Genomic DNA, 22769 nt, shown 5'->3' on the forward strand with positions numbered 1-22769 from the left:
AATATCACCCTTCCCTCCCCCGAACACGGGCCAATTGTGTTCGTGTAGCGGACGCTCGACAAAGCGGGATTGTAGCGCGGTGGATTCAAGCCCACATCCTCCGCCATAGTGGGCAGGCACTTCCCCACTGTACCACCCGAGCGTCCTAATCTCACAACTTGTTAAACACAGCTACTGTGGTGTATATGGAGATTTGAGAGCAGGTTATTAAATTGTCCATAGCATATTGGGGCATACATTTTTAAGTTATTTTAACGTGAGTTGTAGATTGTTCTGCACTGGAGCATCATATCAGAAAGCAGATTTTCTCAGTTCAGAGAAGTCGGACAGAACATGTGGAACCTTAACTGTAAGCCAGTCGCTTGTGCGTGTCTGGTGACTGATGCCCCTAAGCCAGCAGTCACACACACACACTGTACAATGGTTATAGGATGAGCACGCACACACACTCACATAATATCAAGCAGTTAGAGCAGTTAGACTCCTATATGAATCCCCCAACCCCTATAAAGGAGAGGAACATCTCTCAGCGCGAGGACACATGCATATTTTAATATTTCATGAAGGCATCATGGCCGATGGTGGATGGCTGTCTGGCTGCCTGTCACTTCGCTGTCGCGTTACTGTCCCTCTTTTGATGTTAATTAGACGCGGCCCGACGCCATTTTAGACAAGGAAATATCTGCCCTAATTAGACAGCGTGTATACGTCACCAGGGACCCTGCAGACAATGGGCACCAACGACAGCTTTTAATGTGATCATAAAATATCCATGATTCCCTTTAACCTGCTTCCCCCAACCCCCTAAAATATCCATGATTATGTACACTTTGACCTGTTTGACATCATTTTATTCTCTTTTGCAATGTATTTTATTTATGAGTTTAAACTGTCCCAGTTACATTTTGTTCAGGTGGTGGTGTGATTACCCACAATTGTATTTCATTCTTATTATTATAATTGTATACGTTATGCCTATATCGATAGGACAGTTATAGGCTAAGTATAGGCTGAGAGATGGGGGTGCAGAAAAGGTGGTCGGGATCGGGATTCGAACCCGCGACATGCATGCATCAGCATGCTGTGTGTGTGTGTGTGTGTGTGTGTGTGTGTGTGTGTGTGTGTGTGTGTGTGTGTGTGTGTGTGTGTGTGTGTGTGTGTGTGTGTGATGGGATGTGTGTGTGCGCGTGCGTGCATGCGTACAATTTCTTAAAGGAATCATTCCCTTCTTTCCCCCACGCCCTTTCTCTAGCCTACAGGGATTAGGGCCTAATGACAGCAGTTAATTATATTAAGAGTAATTTTCAAAAACAGTTCATGAACTGCAAATTATACTTAAAATCACTCCTTAATGCTCTTAACTGTAATTAAATGGCCTAATATCTTAAGGAAACGAACATGGGGGGACAGGACTAATGGGTTAAGGTATGAGAGAAATAATTGACGGTAACACTCGTGTTATTCTTATGATATTTCATAAACGCAGTCCAGTGTTGCAACGGCCTTCATCAGGTGATGAAGGCCGTCAATTTGATTCCCTGCTTTCATATGACATGAAAAAACGAAAATTAGTCTGGCAGTCTCTCAGTCAAATGTGGTCACATATATGGAATGTCGGAACAGGTCAGCTCCATATATGGAGATCTAAGGGTTTGAGGTCAGATGTAGTTGCCGGCTCCATATATGCAGATCTAGGTGATGATCCAGTCTTCTCCATGTATGGTTATGCAGGGTTAGATAGCAGGGTCAGGGTTGTGATCTTCATAATGGAGATGGCCATATATGGGGGCGTGACGTGTCACGAAGTGTTATGTCACAAGGTCTGACCTGACCATATATGTGATGTCACAGTAAAGTCACGAGACGTGACCATATGTGGCGGTGTGATGTCATGAGACGTGACGGATGGAGGCGTGGGTGACTTACTGACGGAGGGACGGACTGACAGGAGATGCAGGTTTTCATAGTAAATGCGACCTAGAGGTCGCAATTATTAATAACCCGAGAGGCCCGGCCCAGCCCAACTAATTAGCATACATTTTAGGCCCGCCCGAAAAAGTCAGGTCGGGTCCGGGCAGAATTTGGGACCTCTCTTCTGCCACTGCAGGAGCCCCCACTGGGAGGACATAGAGCTATGGATTTGAACCCACAGCCTTCGTGGTGGTGGGCAGCCTATTGTTTGTTTTTTTCTTGTCCTCCTCCTGTTTTTTAAATGTTCTTATTTTTTTGTACTTTTTCCCTGGCAAAGTGGCTGCTACCTTGGACACGAGCAGCTGTTCTGCACTATAGCGTCCTCTAATCCCCAGTGTGTTTTCCCGCTCGCTGGATCTGGGCGAGGGGAGAGAGAGAGACTGAGAGAGAGAGAGAGAGAGAGAGAGAGATGCATTTGTCTGCCCGGTAATTAGGTGTATTTCCTTTTTGGGGGGAGTTTTACTTATTTATTCATTATTTAATGATTTGGGTTTAAACGGCGAGGCTTGGTGGTGCTTTTGAAGTGTAACGATTCGTCCACTCGTTTGGACTTAAAAGGTGGAAGTAAAGGCGAGAGTAAGAATATCTGCCGTCAAACTCTGGGCTTTGAACAACCCTTAATCTGTTGAGAGTTTTAGGTTTTGGCTTGCTTTATTTTCCCCCCAGAGATCAAAGCCCCTGGAGGAAGTGTTATTCAATCATAACTGTGTGTGTTAAAGCGGTGAAATGCCATTGTTAAAGTGCTTAGGTTTTCACCTCAGAGAGAGAGGAGAGCTTTCAGGCTCTGGCTCTCAAAACGTGTGTCTTTTGGGCAACGGCACGTTTGGAATCTACTTGGTATTGCATGTTATTTTTTACTGTGTGTGTGCATGTGCGTGCATGTGTACGTGCGTGCCCTCATTTAATTCGATCCCACAAGCTACACAAAATGTATAGATTTGCATATCACGCACGCACGCATGCACACACACACACACACACACACACACACACACACACACACACACACACACACACACAGAACGTGCCATCTTCTCAGATCCAGGCCCCCCTCTGCTTTTCTCACTTGTAATCAGGTCCAAATCGGCACAGGAAGGCGGGGGAGGGGAGGGAGCAGTGTCAGCGTGTGTGGGTGTCCAGTTCTTTTGCCTTTTATTTTGCACATTTTTTAGTTTCTTGTTTCTTTTGGTTACAAACCTGGCTTCTGATCAGCACACATCTCGCTGCCCCACACTCAAATCACCTTCCTTTCAAAGACTTTCAAAAACACAGCCAAGGAAAAGGAGTAATCTCCCTCATTTAGGCAGTCTTTAAAAACTGTCTTGTTTGGAGGGAAAGGCTTCGGACGCCTTGTGAAGGGTGTGCGTAAGACAGACATTATTGCACTGTGTGTGTGTGTGTGTGTGTGTGTGTGTGTGTGTGTGTGTGTGTACCAAGGTCGAATCGAGGTGTGTTCTTTCTTTCTTTGTTCACAATAGCCATCTTCTAAAGTGAAGTTAGGAGTTCCGTGGTGTGTTTAGCATTGTTATGTATTTATTTATGTGCCGGTATATTGTTTACATGCTGTCTGCCCTGCTGTGCTGTGCTGTGTGGGATCACATCTCTGATGCTCTCTGAAGGCTGCAATGAGCCTGCTGGGGATCTGTGTATAGTGCTGTCATCACCTGTGTCATGTCAACACTGATTGGCTATGACACACGCGCGCTCACACGCGCGCACACACACGTGTGTGTGTGTGTGTGTGTGTGTGTGTGTGTGTGTGGACATATCAGAGATTTGCATTCCACTATTTTGGTAGAATTGATGGTGGTGTGTTAATGTGTCAATTGGAAAAACGCAACTATTTCAAAGTTTTGTTTGAAATAGGCTTGAAAAAATACACACGCATGCCCATGCAGAGGTTTGGTGGTGATGATAATGGTGATGGTGGCATGGTTGGCATAGAGTCCGCAGGGCAGTGAAATGGGTCACCACGGCACGGACATCGTTACAGGGCACCGTAAGTCACCCAAATGATGATCTGTGATCTGACCTGTCACATGGCATGGCCATTTTACCTTAAGGCCTCTCCTCTCCTCTCCTCTCCTCTCCTCTCCTCTCCTCTCCTCTCCTCTCCTCTCCTCTCCTCTCCTCTCCTCTCCTCTCCTCTCCTCTCCTCTCCTCTCCTCTCCTCTCCTCTCCTCTCCTCTCCTCTCCTCATATTAAGGGACATACATGGCCACAGGGCACACTAATCAGAGGTAGTTTTTTTTGACACAGACTGAGAAGTTGGCTAAGGTACACTGACTGCATGGACACATTTGGCTCGTACACAGACAGACACACACACACACACACACCACCTGAACCATCATAACTCCAGTGTGTGCGCATGTCCTCTTGCAGCGTCGCCGTCAATTACCAGCTCGCTTCAGTTCAATGAATTGATACAAGGGATTTTACTTCCTTCAAATGAACTGTGTTTTGTGATGAAGTCTGCCTCTATCATGTCTGTGTGTGTGTGTGTGTGTGTGTGTGTGTGTGTGTGTGTGTGTGTGTGTGTGTGTAAACTGTGTATACAGGACGTCTGTGGCCACAGGGCTCACATATCTGACCTAGTCACTGTGACAGAGTCTGTGAAGTGTATTACTGTGTGTTTGTGTCTGTATATATATATATGCTGTCTCTGAAGAGGGTTTAAGAAACACACACACACACACACACACACACACACACAAGGGATGGGACAATGGTTTTATCGTGATAAACAACGCTCACAATAATCATATCGAGGCGTTTTACTTAATCGTGAAATTGTCCTCCGAATAGGATGAATTAGCTTTTGTAACGGACCTGTAACTTGAACCCTCTATACTTGATAAAACAGACCTGTAACCAACGTATTCGGTCCGCTCTTATTTCACTCTATATACAAATCAATTTGACACAAGTAGCAGATCTACCGTACAGTACATCTACAGTACATCTGCTATTTTGTGAATGTTCTTCACAGAAATGGATGCTGTTGTTTCAAGTGCTTAACAAAAGTGGCATTTTAAGTTTTAAGAATATTTTGATTATCGCAATACAATCGCAATTATCGTTGCCGCAATAATTTGAAATGTTCATATTGTCCCATCCCACCACACGCATACACGCACGCACGCATGCACGCACGCACACGAACACGAACACACGAATATCTCTCTACTGTATGTAGAGAGTGCCGGGGATTACAGAGTAAGCCCCCTTCAATCCTAAATTTCGCCCGGTGCATAAATGTGCAGTTTATGTGGCTGTTAGGAGTCATAATCCAGCCGGGATTGGTTTTGAAGGGGAGATTAGCACCTTGCACGAAGGAGGCTTTTGTTCTCCACGTTGAAAAATGAAAACAAATGGAGAATTATGAGGGTTTGTTCAATTATAGTTTTTTTAGTGGTGACAGTGGTGACTGTCGGAAAACGTTTTGAAAATGTGAGCCGGCTTGTAGATCTGCTAGTTTCACTGCTTTTGTGCGACACTCTTAAAGGTGTAGTAAAATGAAAACACTTCTAGACCATATCCGTGGTCATCATATGGGCATACCTAATGGATGCCAAAAAAAATTGTAAAATTCTAATTTTTGTGTTTTAAATAAAATAATAATTACTTATGAAAACGTGCTGCGTGATGACGTGTAGAGCTACACATCAATACAAGCCAATACAAATGAAGCTCACCATCATTCCTATTGCTGCACGTCCTCCAAACAGCAGCTTCTACTATTTTACAGAAATCCTCCGTTTTTGATCCAATTCAAGATGACATCCAGACAGTGTATTACTCGTTTTAAACTTAATCATCACACTAAAATATGTATATACTGTAGGTTGTACAGGTTAGGAAAAAATCCCCTGGCTTTTCTTCCGTCTCTGTGTGTGTGTGTGTGTGTGTGTGTGTGTGTGTGTGTGTGTGTGTGTGTGTGTGTGTGTGTGTGTGTGTGTGTGTGTGTGTGTGTGTGTGTGCGTGTGCGCGTGCGTGCGCTTGCGTGCGTGCGTGCGCGCGCACTGTAGTAGAGGAAGCAGGGATGGGGTGAATGAGGCTATATAGTTTTGCTGATAAGGCATATTTCCTGTCAACAGATGAGATGTGATCACAAGGAGCTCTCTGTACTCCTCAGGCACAAGAACCAAAGATTCGTCTCTCTGTGTTGTCCCAGACACTATAGCATCACTTTCTGCTCAAGGCCAAGGACTGAGGGGTTAGACATACACACACACACACACACACACACACACACACACACACACTGGCTCTCTCTTGTGCTCCCCCCAGGTTTCACGCTGGACAAACAGGAGAACTTATGAGCCAGGTGTTTAACGAGGCTGACAGTCTTATCCAGGACAATTTATGTGTGCAACCAAATTATAAGCCTCGTTTGCTGGATCACAAACATTAACGAGCTGCCACGTGGCTCAGAGACACACAGTGATCAGATAATATTCAGAGTGGCTGGACAATATTCCTGTGAAACTGCTGTATAAACAGTTCTACAGCCCACTATAGTCTCGCGAGCCAGAATGTTTCTGTCATACAGTCCGGAGCACTGAAGCTCTGAAATGATGAAGATTTGGCGCCTCCTCCCCACTGTTTTAGTGCCACCAGGAGGCAGATTTTTGTGAAACACTTTTTTTTATATTACTCTCCTACAGATTTTGTCCAACCATCACACAAAGCGGTACACACTAACTCTATAGTCATGTGATCAAGACGGATCTGTCGGATATTTCATATTCCAATAGCCAAGATTGTATTAGATTTAGATAAAAATGCATCAAATCATGAACGCAGTGTCCTATTCCCCCGAGGAAGAAATGCCACCCCTTTCACATAGCTCTATTATAGCGCCACCAGGAGGCCGATTTTTGTATAACAATAATTGTATTACTCCTACTGATTATGTACAAATATCATGCAATTCGATACACATAATCTGTATAGTCATCTGATCAAGCTGGATCTGTCAGATTTGTTCATATTCCTGAATATTCTGATTGGTGTATTCTGAACAAGTGAACATTGCTCACAACATCTGACCTGGTGAAGACCTGTGGTCTGATGAGCACTTTTTTCTACTATTGTCATCAAATCAATCATAATCCAAGGTCACAACCTCAGGTCAAAGTTAAACCTATGCGTACACAGCATGCATGTGAATCAGATTTATATCATCTCCTTGAGGTTATTTATATACTTCCATCCATCCAGACTTCATTAACAATTGTTATAAATATGATTAGTAAAACGTACCGCCATCTAACACAACTGAGATTACGTAGAATGCCCCCCCCCCCTTCTCTCTCTCTCTCTCTCTCTCTCTCTCTCTCTCTCTCTCTCTCTCGTTCGTCCTAGCTTTCACATTGGATAAACAGAAGCAATTACCAGTGAGCCATGCTCAATAGCGATTAGAATCGGTGTCACAGTTCATGTAGGTCTAGCCTAGAGTCTAATACTGTTGTTCACAGTGAAATACAACAAATACCAGCTCGCACCTCATGTTTTAGTTCACCCACTGTAACAAGCGAGCAATGCTGATAGAATGATCATATGGATAAGATAAGTGCATTTGCTGCATTCAGCCCAAGGCCGTCAGCTGAGAATGCTCTCTCTCTCTCTCTCTCTCTCTCTCTCTCTCTCTCTCTCCCCTAAAGTAATTACGTGTGCGCGCCGTGCTCAGTAATGATGAGGCTCTCTGTCACAGTGATGAAGGTAATAGCATCCACTTCTCTGCCGCCAGTGATAACACAGGTGAGACCAATCGGGGCAGAGAACACATCTGATAGCTTTGTCATGACGGGTGTGGGGGGGAGGGAGGGGCGGTATCATTACACTGATGCTAGTGGGGACAGCTGGGGAGAATATCTATGTATGGAAAACCCACCTTTGCAGACTTGCTTTGCTACATACACTTTTTGTTTGTCTACCATTGGTTTCTAGTTTTTAACCTTGTGCAGAAGGAGAGGCCAAAGAAATCTGAATATTTCGTGAAATGTCCTTTGGATCCGTCGGTTGGATTAGTTATGACGTTCCCACACGTCGTACGGTCTGAATGGGTTAACTAGTTTATTTTTCTAATAACATTGTTTTTATTTTTCAGTTTTGTAAAGCGACTTTGAGTACCTTGAAAAGTGCTATATAAATTGTATGTATTATTATAATACCAGTAAGACGCCCTGATGGTGAGAAGCGACCTCACCCTGTAGGGCAAGGTTTCATCCGCCTGGGTGACATCCGCCCAGCAGTCTGCCTGGGTGACGGCAGACTGCTAGGCGAATGCTGGCACTTTGGCATGGGGGGTCAGATCAACATGGAATGTCAGAACTGGTCAGCTCCATATACTGTATGCAGATCTAGAGGTGGCAGCCGGGACAGTGTCTTGCACATCATTTGATGAGGGCCCAGGTAGGGCCGTGCCTTAATTTTTGGGCCTGTTGAAAACTCTAGTTTTCGCCGGCTGCCGGACGTGGCTGCACTAATAACTTTGGGGCCGGCCGGCTAGAGTTTGAATGGACAGGTATCAGTCAAAAGGGAGACATCAAAGAGGAAGGACAGGTGGGAAGGATCAACATGTCAGAACAGGTCAGCTCCGTTTGAGGTTTGAGGTCAGATGTAGAGTAGCCTCGGAAACCCAGACGTTTTTATTTCCAGGGAGAAAATAAAAGTCTGGGACCGAGTCCACTTCGGCATAGAGTAGTGCAAACGTCGATCACTCTCTGCTGATTTATGATTGTCCGTACCTTTGTTAAATTGGATGCCATATGCCATATGCCAATCTACAAGCTCAAAACGTGTCGCAGTGCGACGCGTTCTGAGCTTGTAGATCAGCTATTGGACCCCAGGCTAGATGCTGGCCGGCTCCATATATGCAGATCTAGGTGATGATCCAGTCTTCTCCATGTCTTCATATATGGAGATGGCCATATATGGAACGTGTCACGAGGCGTGATGTTCTGACAACCATGTATGGAGGCGTGAACTGACTGAGGGACGCCTCGTGCTGGTTTTCATAGTAAACTGCGGACCTACGGTCACACTGATTTTTATTGAGGGTCACTAGCCCCTCCTATATACAGCTTTTCGTCACAATTCATTTCACATGGGTCACGTGATGCAGCATAGCTAGACAGACGTGCGGTTCCGGAGCTCCTGAACTTTTCCTGATTTAACTCATCTTTTGGAATGATAAATACAAACTGAGTGCTGATTTTTCTATCTAAAGGCACTGTTATGCAAACGAGATCTATTTCAACCAGAATAAGACAGAATAACGACGACATGGACCCACTTTTCTCACCGGGGGGAACTTCCCATCTGTTTGTTGCTCCAGCTGCTAGCGTTAGCGACCATGCTAACGGTGATACTGTTTTGGATGATACTTCATGTGGATCAGCTGAGACTGGAGCAGATTCACTCATACTTCGGGAGATTAGACGAGGTAATAAGATCCTATCTGACAAACTGGATGCTAAAACTGAAGAAATAAATAGCTCCATTTCTGGACTGAAGGGTTTAATCGATGGGGTGAGCACACGCATCAACGAGGTCGGAGGAACGCATCAGCACAGCCGAGGACAAACTTGTGGTGGTGGACACGGTCGTGGTGAAGCTGCGTGATGAATGTGACTTTTTACTTGACAAGATTGATGAGCTGGAGAATTACAGCCGACGTAACAACATTCGCGTTACAGGTTTAGCTGAGAGCAGCGAAGGTTCTGATCCAATACGTTTCTTTTTTTTTTTTTTTTTAAGATATTTTTTTGCGGCTTACGCCTTTTATTGGTTTTTTAAGGGACAGACAGTAGGCTGACAGGAAACGGGAGAGAGATGGGGGGATGACATGCAGTAAAGGCCGTGTCGGGTCCGGGAGTCGAACCCGCGGCACACTGCGACTGGATTACCAGTCCGGTGCCCAGACCGTTACGCTACGGCCTGGGCCAATACGTTTCTTTGCCCAATGTATTCCATCCATTTTAGGTAGGGAACATTTTGATGAACCATTGATATTTGAACGCATACACCGGACCGGAGGTCCACGACCGGACCCAAAGTCAAAACAGTACCCGAGAACGGTGCTCATTCGCCTGCCCAAATTCCAAGACCGAGACAAGATTCTACGCCTCGCCACTAAGCTGTCAATGGAGAAAGGTCCCATTACTTTCAATGGGATGCCCCTGTCGTTCTTTCCAGATGTGACTGCCAAGCTTCTGAAACGCAAAAAGGAGTATAGCCAGGTGAAAAAGGACTTGAAACAATTCATTTCACATTTGCCATTGACAATAAAAGGAGAATTTACGTCCTATGTGTCCGAGCCAATCGGCTTTCTGTGTCAACACAAACATTAAATACCTTTGACAATGAAAGGAGAGTTTACGTCATCGGTGTCTGAGCAAATCTGCTTTTTTTAAACACAGTGCATCTGTTTTTGTGTTGATACAAATAGCCGATTTGTTCAGATATATTTTATATTAACATTAAATGCATTGAATATTGTTTTAAACAGTGTATCATGGTTAAAATATAATAACATTAAGTTGACAAATTAATTCATGAGGATTCTTTTTTTCATTGGATGATGTACGATGACAAGTGCGCCCATCACTTCACACAGGTGTGATTTGTATTTATACATATTTACAGGTGGAGGACAGTAGCTACTGTATTGATATCCTGTGCAAAAAGCTAAGACATTTACTCAGAGTGAGACCTATTTTATATGCAAATAGCTGTAGATTTTTTTAGAAAGATTTAGATCTCTTATCCTTTTTGCTACCTTTGCCAATTTGTCTTGGTAGATTTACCTTGCTCCCTCTCTCTCTCTCTCTCTCTCTCTCTCTCTCTCTCTCTCTCTCTCTCTCTCTCTCTCTCTCTCTCTCTCCATGAAATTAATCTAATTATCAATCGTAATCAACAGAATATGAATGATATTGTTTTACCATAATCCTATTGTCCTCCTACTGTAACGTAACTGACTCACACATGTTTATTTCTGATTGGACACGGTGACAACCAGATGAACGAGAGAGAGAGAGAGAGAGAGAGCTGCTGCGTAATTAGCAGAAAAGCGTTCCTGATGCAGTCCCTCCATGAGTAGTTGACCCTGTTTGTGTGTGAGAGGTAATTTCATTATGAGCGCAGCGCTCCGTCGTCTCACCAGAGTTCAATGCCCGAGTTAGCACTAAACACTCACCAGAGATGAGGGTTTAAGGATTTGGCAAGGCATCCGCACGCACGCACGCGCACACACACACAGGAGGAGGGGGAGGGAGACAGAGATAGAATGGAAACCAGACAGACAGACAGACAAAGAGAGAACAGTGCAACCACACCTCTTTACTGTTGACACATTCCATTAGTCCGCCGCGTCTGGGGTGTTTGCGTAGCGTTTTATTTATGATAATGCGCGGGGGAGGAGGAGGGACAGTGGAACATCCATCTGGCGCTCCACCTTTATGTGTCCTGACAGAGCAGGTGATTTGTAGCACACGGTCCCCATCTCTCCTCAGCCTGCAGACCATGGAGAGAACGTCCCTGACAACACATCTGACTCACACACACACACACACACACACACACACACACACATGCAGGTGCTCCGCTTCCTGCACAGGATACGATGTGTCCCTTACTGCCGCGTGCTCTTTGTGCCTCCAACAATGTCTTTACATTTATATATATGTATATACATAGCCATTTATCCAGAGAGACTCGAGTGTGGTCCGTATGTCATCGCACGGCAGAGTCGCGTGTCTAAAATCGCAGGCCTACAGGCTCACTGCATGAGCATCCGCTACGTTAGGTCTGCTAATACAGTGGGGCGGGCACTAAAACGACCTGAGATCAGATTCATACGAGGTTTCCACTGGACACACACTGGTCTGACGAATCCATTCTGACCTGAGATCAGATTCTAAAAATGTCAGTCGTTCTTCGATTTAAAAGAAATAGCAGACCTACAAGCTCGTATCGCGCCACTCGGTGGCGCGATATGAGCTTGTAGATCTGCTATTTTTAAATAGCTAAAGCATAACATGATGCTGACACCAAAATGGGTGCCCGGTCAGAATGGGTTAAATGAAAAAAGTCCATTACTGCGTCAAAAGTAGTGAACAAACTATACTAGGCTATGGAAACGAGGTCAGACGTTTACTCACGACGCTTATTTTCACAATGTATCTGTGGAACCGAGTCCTACTAAATGTAATGCCACAAGTCATGCAATTCCTCCCAAGTTCTTGTCGGGTGGGGGTTCCCTGTTCAAATATGATTATTGTGAGGGGTCGCGGTCTGAAAAGTTCTATTTTGGCTGAACGTTTTCCGTGATGGAGTTGCAACTAAGAAAACATGATATTAGAGAACAATTATGAGTGTACAGGGTTTCATCAGGTCAGATCAACATCAGAACAGGTCAGCTCCATATATGGAGTTCTAAGGGTTTGAGGTTTGAGGTAGAGTTGCTGGCTGGCTCCATATATACAGGTCTAGGTGATGATCCAGTCTTCTCCATGTATGGTTATCCAGGGTTAGATGAAGTCAGTGTCGTGATCTTCATATCTGGAGATGGCCATATATGGTGGTGTGACGTGGCACGAGGAGTGATGTCACATGATGTCACGAGGCGCGACCATATATGGTGACATGATGCCACGAGGCGTGGCCATGTATGGAGGCTAGCTAACGGACGGACGGACGGGATATGTAGGTTTTCATATTAAATGGGACCTACGGTCACAATAACCAAATAATATAACCAAATAGAATGCAAATGATCCAAGAGAACAAAGGTATGATGCAAAGTAATTAGGGTAAATGTGACCAGTATTGAGGAATATTGAGTCAGTGAGGGAAAGTAAAGAGGAATGTATTATGTAGAGCAACAGCAGTTTAGTTATCGTAACGTATGCATTATGAAAAGCATATTATCAAATATTCGGGAATAACAAATGTGCTTTTACGTTTCCAGCATTGGTATTATGGACATACAATATGGCTGTATCATCACTGTATTATCCTAGACAATTCACTTCGTATTGCATGGGAAGGCCAAGTTGTCAATAATGTAATACTTCAAGTTGTCAAAACAATATACTGTATGCCTCGGCACCAATTATCGCTGGTAGATTCCCATGCATGTACAGTGTGATGTTGCGTTTGTGGCTCAGGTCGTGTGATTTGTTAAAATATGCAGTGTATTCAAACCGGTTGTGTGGACAGGTAGCCTTCGTTAAACGTGAGAACCAATCTCAACGCTATGTGAGATTCTCTGCACCAATTATCACCCTGCACGAGTCCCTTTATGCATTTATTCTACTTGACAGTTTTACTAAATCTGTTCACTCTGAAGGTGCCTTAGCTTGAAGAAAGACTGTTCTTTTGTAAAGCAGTGAAATGTGAATTAATTTGTTATGACATGGATGGGTAACATTTGACAACTAATGAACTGTTTTCTAGCAACCATTGTGGCAGTCATTCTCAACCTGTGGTGCTGGTATAGCCTAGACCAGGGATGACAAACTCAATTACACAGTGGGCCAAAATAAAGAAATTGGTACAAGTCGAGGGCCGGACTGTGTTTCAACACACGGGCCATTTTTGGGGAGAGGGGTAGCTGAAAGTTGACCACAAGTGATATACTTTCACTGCTGATCAATAGTGAAGAGAAGACGCATGCTTGCGCTTGCGGGCCCTCGATACGTGACAATGCACTCGCAGTGCATTGTGGGACTTGTAGTATTATGGTGGTCCGTGCAATATACCAGAGGGCCCGTTCTAATACTAATTCAATATCATCCCGCGGGCCAAAGATAATTCATTCACGGGCCTGATTTGGCCCCCGGGCCTTGAGTTTGACATATATGGCCTAGACAATAGGCTCTATGCACACAACACAGAAGAACTCTTCCTACTTCCGGGCCCCTTCCCTACTTCCTTTGCAGGTGTTACTGATCATACAGTACTTAAGGCTCTGTTCCATTCTGGTCAGAGTCAAGGTGCTGCTAACGTTGGCTCACTGGATACACACTAGGGGGCAAAGTGACATTGTCCTTGAGTGGGTTCCAAATGTTACCATACGGGTGTGTAACTCTGAGAGTGTACAAAGGGAACTAAAATAGTTTGAAAAGCACTGCACACTACGTGGAACAGAGCCTTAATTAGTATCATGGGTAACACATTCTGTGTGCCCATATTCACATTATCACATGTCTTCTGCAGACCAGTCTGGCCCAACGTGTGTTGGGTGTATAGGCATTTAGCAGAAACCAAAATGTGGAAAAGCCAATCGGCCTATACAATTAAATCACAAAATGTCCAAATTGGTCAAACTCGATCTTGGCTATTTAAAAAAAACAGTGTACTGTAAATATATCTTAATTGGTTAATGTGTGCATAATAATAATCTGAATGGACAAAGTAACTAACTAAACCAGTGTCAAATAATTGCAGTGCTATATTTACTGTATGTATGCATTGTGAGCATATGAAATAGTATTGAAAACAAATGCAAATACTGCGGTGCTTACTGTACTGTAAGTATAGCACTTGACAGGGTGGTGTGTATTTCTGTGGTAAAGAACATGGAGTCCACGGTGAGTTACTCTGACATCTTCAACTCATCAGAGAGAGAGAGAGAGAGGGGTGGGGGCTGTACTTGAGTTAACGTTGTTTATACAGGCACGCATGTGTGTATTGTGCATTTGTGCATGTGTACAGTATGTGAGGGCGGAGGGGTGTGTGTGTGTGTGTGTGTGTGTGTGTGTGTTAGTGAGAGACACTATAGACAGGGGTGTACAAAAACGGAGGTTGGAAACATCAGTCAGAGGTGTGTGTGTGCGTGTGTGTGAACCACATTGGCACATCTGGCAGACTGGCACAGAGGCAGACCATCCCTAAAACCAGAACCCAACGCATCACAGACTCGCAACCACACGCACGCATGCACGCACACGTCACACATCCCCAATCCAGCCGATTGTTTGAGGCAGAGTCAACACAGGTTGTACCTATTAGAATGGCTTAGTAACTCAAGAAGCAGCAATTTAAGGGAGCCAGCGAGAGAGAGGGGAGGGGCGATCGGGGGGTGTGTGTGTGTGTGTGGGGGGGGGGATTTACAGTAGTCAGTAGAAAGACAAGAGTGTCTTCATGTCTGCAGTGACTTATAGCTCTTCCAAAAGACTGTTTTGAGGAGGAAAGGATTTAATTTGTAATATATATCGAGGACCAGGGTAAACTGTCACTATAGGACAAAAGTCAGTGTTTTTTTGTGAGCATCGGTGCATAAAAAACAAAAAAAACAAAAAACATTTGATTACTCCAAACTGTTATCAATAGGGATGTCCCGATCATGTTTTTCTGCTCCCGGTCCGATTCCCATCATTTGATTTTGAGCATCTGCCGATACCGATTTTTCCCAATAGTACAATATCCCAAATCACAGACAATATCCAGTCTAATATCATTATACTGTAATATTGATACTAGGTCCCGATCACGTTTTTCGGCTCCCGATCCCATTCCGATCATTTGAAAATGACGTGATCGGCCCCAATTTCCGATCACCCGATTCGATCGGGACAACCCTAGTTATCAATAAAAATAAATGCTAAAACAATAGATTTGAAATACATTATGACAGAGAACATATGATTTACTATTCTTTGACCATTGGTATGCATCTCAAACGGCATCAGGCTTCACACCGCTGCCTGTGTTTTGCTACTCGCTTGTCTAGCGCCTCACTCGGGGGTCACTCGGACAGGGTCACCTTAATACTCGGACAGGATCACCTTGTGGTACAACACTGCAACGTGAGTGGTCTGCATACAACGACCATGTTTCTTCTTCGGTGACTGGGTCACGCATAGTAGCAATGACCACACTGTCAACATGAAACTTAACACATTGAAGCTTTACTTCTGAGGAACATGCATGCGTTGGCCGATATCAAGCGAATAGTGTGTGTGTGTGTGTGTGTGTGTGTGTGTGTGTGTGTGTGTGTGTGTGAGTGTGTGTGTGAGTGTCTGTGTGCGCACGCGTATGTGTGTGTGTGTGTGTGTGTGTGTGAGTGATAACACCGGCGTTCTATTGCCCTGAGACATACAGTAGACTGGTTTAATGGGGAACAGGGGAAGAAATGTACCAACCTACTTTACTTTTTTCTTTCTTTCATTTTGCTTTTTTTCTCTTTAAACCCACTGCTCTATTTTCTTTTCAATCTGTGGTGGCTGGATCACGCGCGCACACACACACACACACACACACACACACACACACACACACACACACACACACACACACACACACACAGTGCAGTGAAAGGAGTATAGGCCTATCCTATCGTGAAAACAATTTTGGTTAAGTATTTTATGAATAAAACGTTTCCAAATGTCTTTGAAAAGCTGCCCCCCTCCAGACCACAGCAAAGAGCCAATGAGGTAATATTATGTTTCTAAACGTCCCCAGTATATGAAATCCTATAACTGTGCGCGTTGGACTTACATGAGGAAAACTGGCCATGACGTCCCTCTGTGTCTCTGTCATTAGGTGAATCCCAATTGGGAGTGTTCACCCTACTAGGTGCGGTACTAGGTAGAATAGGGTAGGGCACTGCACTGGCACTACCCTGTGGAGGTGGCATAGTGCACACGCAGAGGGCACGTCTGTGGATTGGGACAGCGTTCACTGGGCTGAGCTGGGCGGAGCCGAGTGGAGCTGGGCGGAGCCAAGCCGTGCCCAGCTTTCTCGACTGGCGGCCATTGCTGTTTACACGGACTGACTGCAGTGTTGTTAAAAGTAGTTAAAACTACCTTTTTAACCCACGGAATTTACTTTCAAGTAATTTTTGGGGAGTATTTCGTTGTTTAAACTTCATGTATGTGGTCAATTCATCATAAAAGGGCCTATTTAAAAATATCCCACAACGGCGTCGGAGAATTCAGAGAACCGTAGGTCTCGCTTTGGGGGCTGTCACCAGGGAGCTGTACCCGTTTTTACCTCTCCTTTGTCGGCGTGGGCCGGGGCGATTTCCCCCCGTTTCTCCTGCGGGGCGACGTGGTGCCCGTGTGTGTCTGTTGTGGATGTTTTGCAGCCTGCATGCGTTTCGTTTCCAGTTGTTTTGTTTCCCCGGGTGTCGGGTGCAGTGTAAATAAAAGCTATTCTATAAAAAGTCTATTATTGTTATTATTACTATGTCGAATCTGATTTTGGCTTGAGTCCTGACTCGTTGCAAAGAGTTGCTGAAAGGAAGGATATACCAAACTGCATAGCCTATAGCCTGCTATACATAATGCACTTCATAATGATAAATGTTTTTACATTTGGACAGAATACAGACCATCGTCGCATCTGTTTGATTAGTATTTAAACTGATTTTGCTGCTCATAAATAATATAGCATGGATTATTAGCTAGTATATATATAAACGGGTGCTTTGGGAGTTTTTTAAAAACCCGATCCATACAATACAATGCTGTGAAGGAGGTAGGAGAAAGAAAAACAGCGAGAGATTAATATGAAAACTAGATCATAGTTGCTCAATTTGCGTTTCATTTGTGGTGTTATTTTTATTTTCTCATAATGTTGGTGTGAATATATATACATGTCGTTTATGGCGGGGGGGGGGGGGGTGTCATATATTTTCCTGTAGTCCCTTGGGGGAGAATTATCACAAAAAGATATTTGGAGGCCGGGGAGAAATAAAAAAATGAAATCACATCTGCACCACCACCCCCTGGTGGATAAATAACGATCAGTCTCTTAGATAGCACAGCAGGCACCAACAATAACTGATCTACAAGCTCATAGCGCGGCGGCACTATGCAGAGCTTGTAGATCTTCTGTATATTATATATATACTGGCATAAATTCCCGCTTCTATATTCCCGCGTCAGTGACGTCAGTCTCCTACAGACCCAGTTAGTCGTTTTATTTGCTCGTGATTATTTGCTCGTGATTTCTTTCTTGCCAGCAAGATGGATTTAGACATCGTTATTTTATATTTTTTACTTTATTTTATGTTGGAGGAGTTAGAGATGCAACAGCGCCCTCGTCGGCGCTTGTTGTATCTCAGGCTGGGAAGGACAAATGATGAACAAGTAAGTTCATGGTTAATGTGTGTATGCCTATATACCTTTACAGCCAGCTAAAGCTAGTTCGTTTTCATATAGGCTAAGTTTATTGCTATAATGTCATTTTACTTTGACAATATAGGTCTACTTTTACATTTAAAACACATAGGCCTATATAGCCTATTGTACAGTGGGTATAAAATGTTAATTCAACTGAGAGAAATGAATTCATCAGAATACTACTCTTAGTTAATCACATTTGCATACATGAATGAAAAGGTTAAACCAGGCCAGCTCTCAGCTCCAAATGGATAGCCTACATTTATAACAATATTATTTTACTGTGTAATCTAAAACAAATCTTACAAATGTTGTCACTCAGTTATTTAAAACTGGTTTAGTATACACTGTAAGACCGACCAACCTAATTCTTCTCATTCTTTCCCTAACTCAGCCAAGAGGTCCGAGAGGCCCATACTGCAGGGTCAATCTGCATGTGCCTGTCCTGGTCAGGTTCTTTGATGGTGTTGACACACGGCCTGATTTTCGCCTGAGCAGAGAGTCCCTGGCAGTCTTGTTGGATCTCCTTGTCCTAGACCGACGCCATGGATGGGGTGCCACGTTTGAGACCCTGGTGTTTCTCTACTGGCTGGCAAGTGGAGCATCATACAGGGTTGTGTCAGATGCCTTTGACATTCCTCGTTCCACTGTCCACCGCATTGTTCACAGGGTCACAAGGGAGGTGGTGGCCAACCGCCACAGGGTCATATACTTCCCCAGTACCCCTGAAGCCCTGGAGGAAGTGACCCGTGGGTTTGCAAGGCTGGCTAGACACGCTGCTTTCAGCAGAGCAGCTGGAGCGATCGACGGCTGCCATGTCCGAATCACTGCACCAAACGGCCCCGATCACCAGTGCTACCAGAATAGGAAGCTTTTTGCTTCCATTATTCTGCAGGCACTGTGTGACCATCGGGGCCGTTTCCTGGACACGTACGTGGGCTGGCCTGGGTCGGTGCACGACGCCAGAGTGCTGCGCTACAGCCCACTGTACAGTTCAGGTATATAGTTTCATCATATAGATATTCCACTGTTACCTTCTTAGCTTACGCATGTTTCATGATAAATGCTTTTATGTGATGTATTCCCATGCTTTTGTTCTTGCTTAAATGTAAGTCGCTCTGGATTAAGAGCGTCTGCTAAATGCCTAAATTGTAATTTCAAATTCTAGGTACCTACCCTCCTCCAAACCACTTCATCCTCGCAGATGGAGGTTACCCGTGCCTCCAACTCCCTCTCCCTCTCATCACTCCCTACAGACGGCCAGTACCTGGCGATGCCGCACAGCGGTTCAACCACCACCATACCAGGGCACGCGGCATTATTGAGCGTGCCTTTGGTATGATGAAGACCAGGTGGCGGTCCATATTCCTCCATGCGCAGGAGGTGCACCACACCTTCGTACCCTATGTAAGTAATCATTGAACAGCCTATAGAGTTCCTACACCAGTCAACTAAATATAGGCTTAATGTGGTTAAGAAGACTTTTTCAGTAGGCTAACTGTAATTTATCCCCAACCATATGATTTCAGGTCATAACAGCATGCTGCGTCCTGCACAACATCTGTCTGGACGCAGGGGATGTTGTGGCACCGGAGGACGAGCAGGTGGAAGATGAGGGACAGGATGAGGGGGAGAGAGAGTTGGAGGCAGTCAGCGGGGACCTGTGGCGCGCCCAGCTGACTGCGGAGGTGAATGGTTTGGAGGAGGAGGTGGTGCAAAATGTTGACCACGACTATTAACAGGCAAGTCGAACAGATGTACCGTATATCTACTGATTCCCATTTACTTAGAAAGGTTTTGAATATTTACCGTAGGAAATATTTGTAATGTTTTCTATTCTTGCCTCTTTCTAAAAACAATGTTCCAGTGACATGGCAGCCGTCGATTCAGCCGGCCTTGCAAACCCACCTGAACATTGCGGTGGACAGTGGAACACACCCCAGATGCCCCACTTGCTAGCCAGAGGACACCAGGGTCTCATTTGTGGCATCCCGTCCATGAAGCCGGTCCAGTTCACGGAGGTCCAACAAGACTGCCAGAGACTCTCTGCTCAGGCGAAACTCAGGCCGTGTGTCCACACCATCAAAGAACATGTTTTACTAACTTTTTTTCCCCTCTATGCATCATTTGGAAGCTGTACAGTCTGTATAAATGTGAGCTTTTTATTGTCATTTTTCCTTCATTTATTTTCTCTCTGTGGATGTTGAGAGAATGTTTGAAACTTGTTTTCTGCCACAGGACTGGCAAGGTAAACCGGAAGCCTAGTTTGTGCCTTTCTTTAAGAACCTTCGAGCCATTGTTGTATTTTGTTGAAGGTTGAATTGGAAGTCAATGTGGGACAGGAAATGGTGAGTTCTATTCCAAAATGCTTTTTCTCCATTTTGGGGAAGAAATATGTTTAAGCACAAGTTCTGTTGTCAAACATTTTTGTAGTTGGTAAGCAGATGCCTTCATAAGGTTCATTACTTCAGTGTCATAAAATGTGTGCTTATGTGTGATGCTAATTCTTTAGGGGACTCAAATGGAGGATGATATGGCATTTTAGAATGGAACTCTTTGGATGTAGCGATTAGCTGGCCACGTGTGGCAGCAATTAATTGTGTACAGTTAGTCTATCGAGTCTGTGCAAAGCCATAAATGTAATCACAGAATGGGGCAGAAAGCGATAGTATGTGTTTTGTATCGATGTATTCCATCCAAACAATCAATTGAATTGCATCTTTGGTGAGAGAACATTGTTGTTATTTAGGTCGTCTTTCTAGATGAGAAAGACACCAGTGTACAGTAGCATTACCTTTTGGCTCCGTGTGTGTGTGTGTGTGTGTGTGTGTGTGTGTGTGTGTGTGTGTGTGTGTGTGTGTGTGTGTGTGTACACATACAGTATACAGTCTATTGAGAGCCCAGCAGATAACCCAGACATACAGTACAGGTGTTGTTGCTGTCACATGACAACCTTGAGATGCCAATATTGTGAACTCTTGACATTGTTGGCACCACTATGAAATATTTGCCCTAATGGAACTTTTTTTTTTTTTTTCATTTTATTATTAGATTAGTTTTAGTCGTTTTAATAGATTAAGAATAATTAAGCCAACTATTGTTTTTTCAGTCAATCTTTGCGCAGGTGAAGAATTTCACCTCAAGTCTCAAGGTTTTCATTTTACAGCAGCGTATGTAATCCCGTGGCCCATAGAGAACATGTTAAACTGCATACTGCTTGAATATAGGATACTGTACGTACGTACAGGCTAGAGAATCTTAGTCCATCTTGGTTAAAAAAAAAACAATACACAACACTTTTGTTGCTTTCCACTTTGGCTTGTCACAACTTTTATGCTTGACCATCTATAAGGTTCAGATACAGGCTCGCCTGACAGACGCAAATCAAAGGCGGTCATCTCTTTCACACCATATGCACTTCATGTGAAAGTAGATTACACAGGGAAAGTATTGGTAGCATGCTACAGTGCACCCACACTGATGTGAGTCGTTCTGAATTAGAAACAAAACAATGTGATCTTATGTAATTGATTGTGCTAATGTGTGACTGTGAACTCTTTCTGACCAAACTTATTAGCAGTTTTGAAATCAAAATATGTCAGTATTAACATTGTTAATCTATGTTCAAGCTTATTTGGTCCCAGTTGTGTCCAAATGGTTAGCCGGATTTAGCACTATCTGCATGAGAGATGGGTTTTCTTTCTTTTTATTTTGTCAATATTTTTCACATCCACCCACCACAGGTGGATTATTAAATGTTTCACACAATGTATGGTATTACGTATATTGTGTATTGTGTTCCAAAATGAAATCTGAAATACCTTTTCTATGAAGTGATTAAAAACAAAGCATGAAGATATTCTGTCTGCCTCCACTGCCTTATTCCTTCATAGCATGCTGGCTGTTGTTTCATTAAAACTACAATCCTTGATTTTAAAAAGACACTCAGGACCATGATTCTTTATACTAGCAATGCCAAATACATGTGAACCTGCCTTATTTGCTAACTAAAACTCTGTTTTTAAAATGCCTTGTTTTGCTTGCAGAAGCTGTTTGTCTTGTTTTTCGATGGGGTGCTGTTTTCAGTGAGGCTGTTCCAGCTTATTTGTATTGTATTTTTTTATGTCCGTTATCACTTCATTCTTACTTGGTGCCTCGATCAAAGTTGTTTTAGACAAGGGTGACCAGTACAATATTATTTTTCTTCTGATTCTTATTTCGAGAGCAGAATTATTGGCAGAAAATGTGGTATAAAAAGAAATACAGCTGTCCAAAACCATATATCAACCTTTTATACAACTGCATATTAATTTTGTGTACACCTCCATTATCTTTAAGGTTTCTGCACAACCATGGTTCCATGCTTGAGCCCAAGTCAGACAAGTCCTGTTAATGTCTCTGAGAGCATCGTTCTGAGGTTTATGACACCACTGATATAGGTCACCTGATGAAGGCCGTTCACGGCCGAAAACGTTGTGCCTTATCTATTTATTTATTGATTATTTATTTATGTATTGAATAAAAAGCAAACACCTTGGAGCAAACCTGTGTGCGGACTCTCCTCTCTTCACTGTACTTACCTTAGTCCAGCACCAGACAGGAACTGGATGTGCGCTATATACCACTGATATAGGAACATACATTTTACAGAGAACTGTT

This window comes from Protomyctophum parallelum (assembly GCF_964188405.1).
Source record: "Protomyctophum parallelum genome assembly, chromosome: 23".
Taxonomy (NCBI): Eukaryota; Metazoa; Chordata; class Actinopteri; order Myctophiformes; family Myctophidae; genus Protomyctophum; species Protomyctophum parallelum.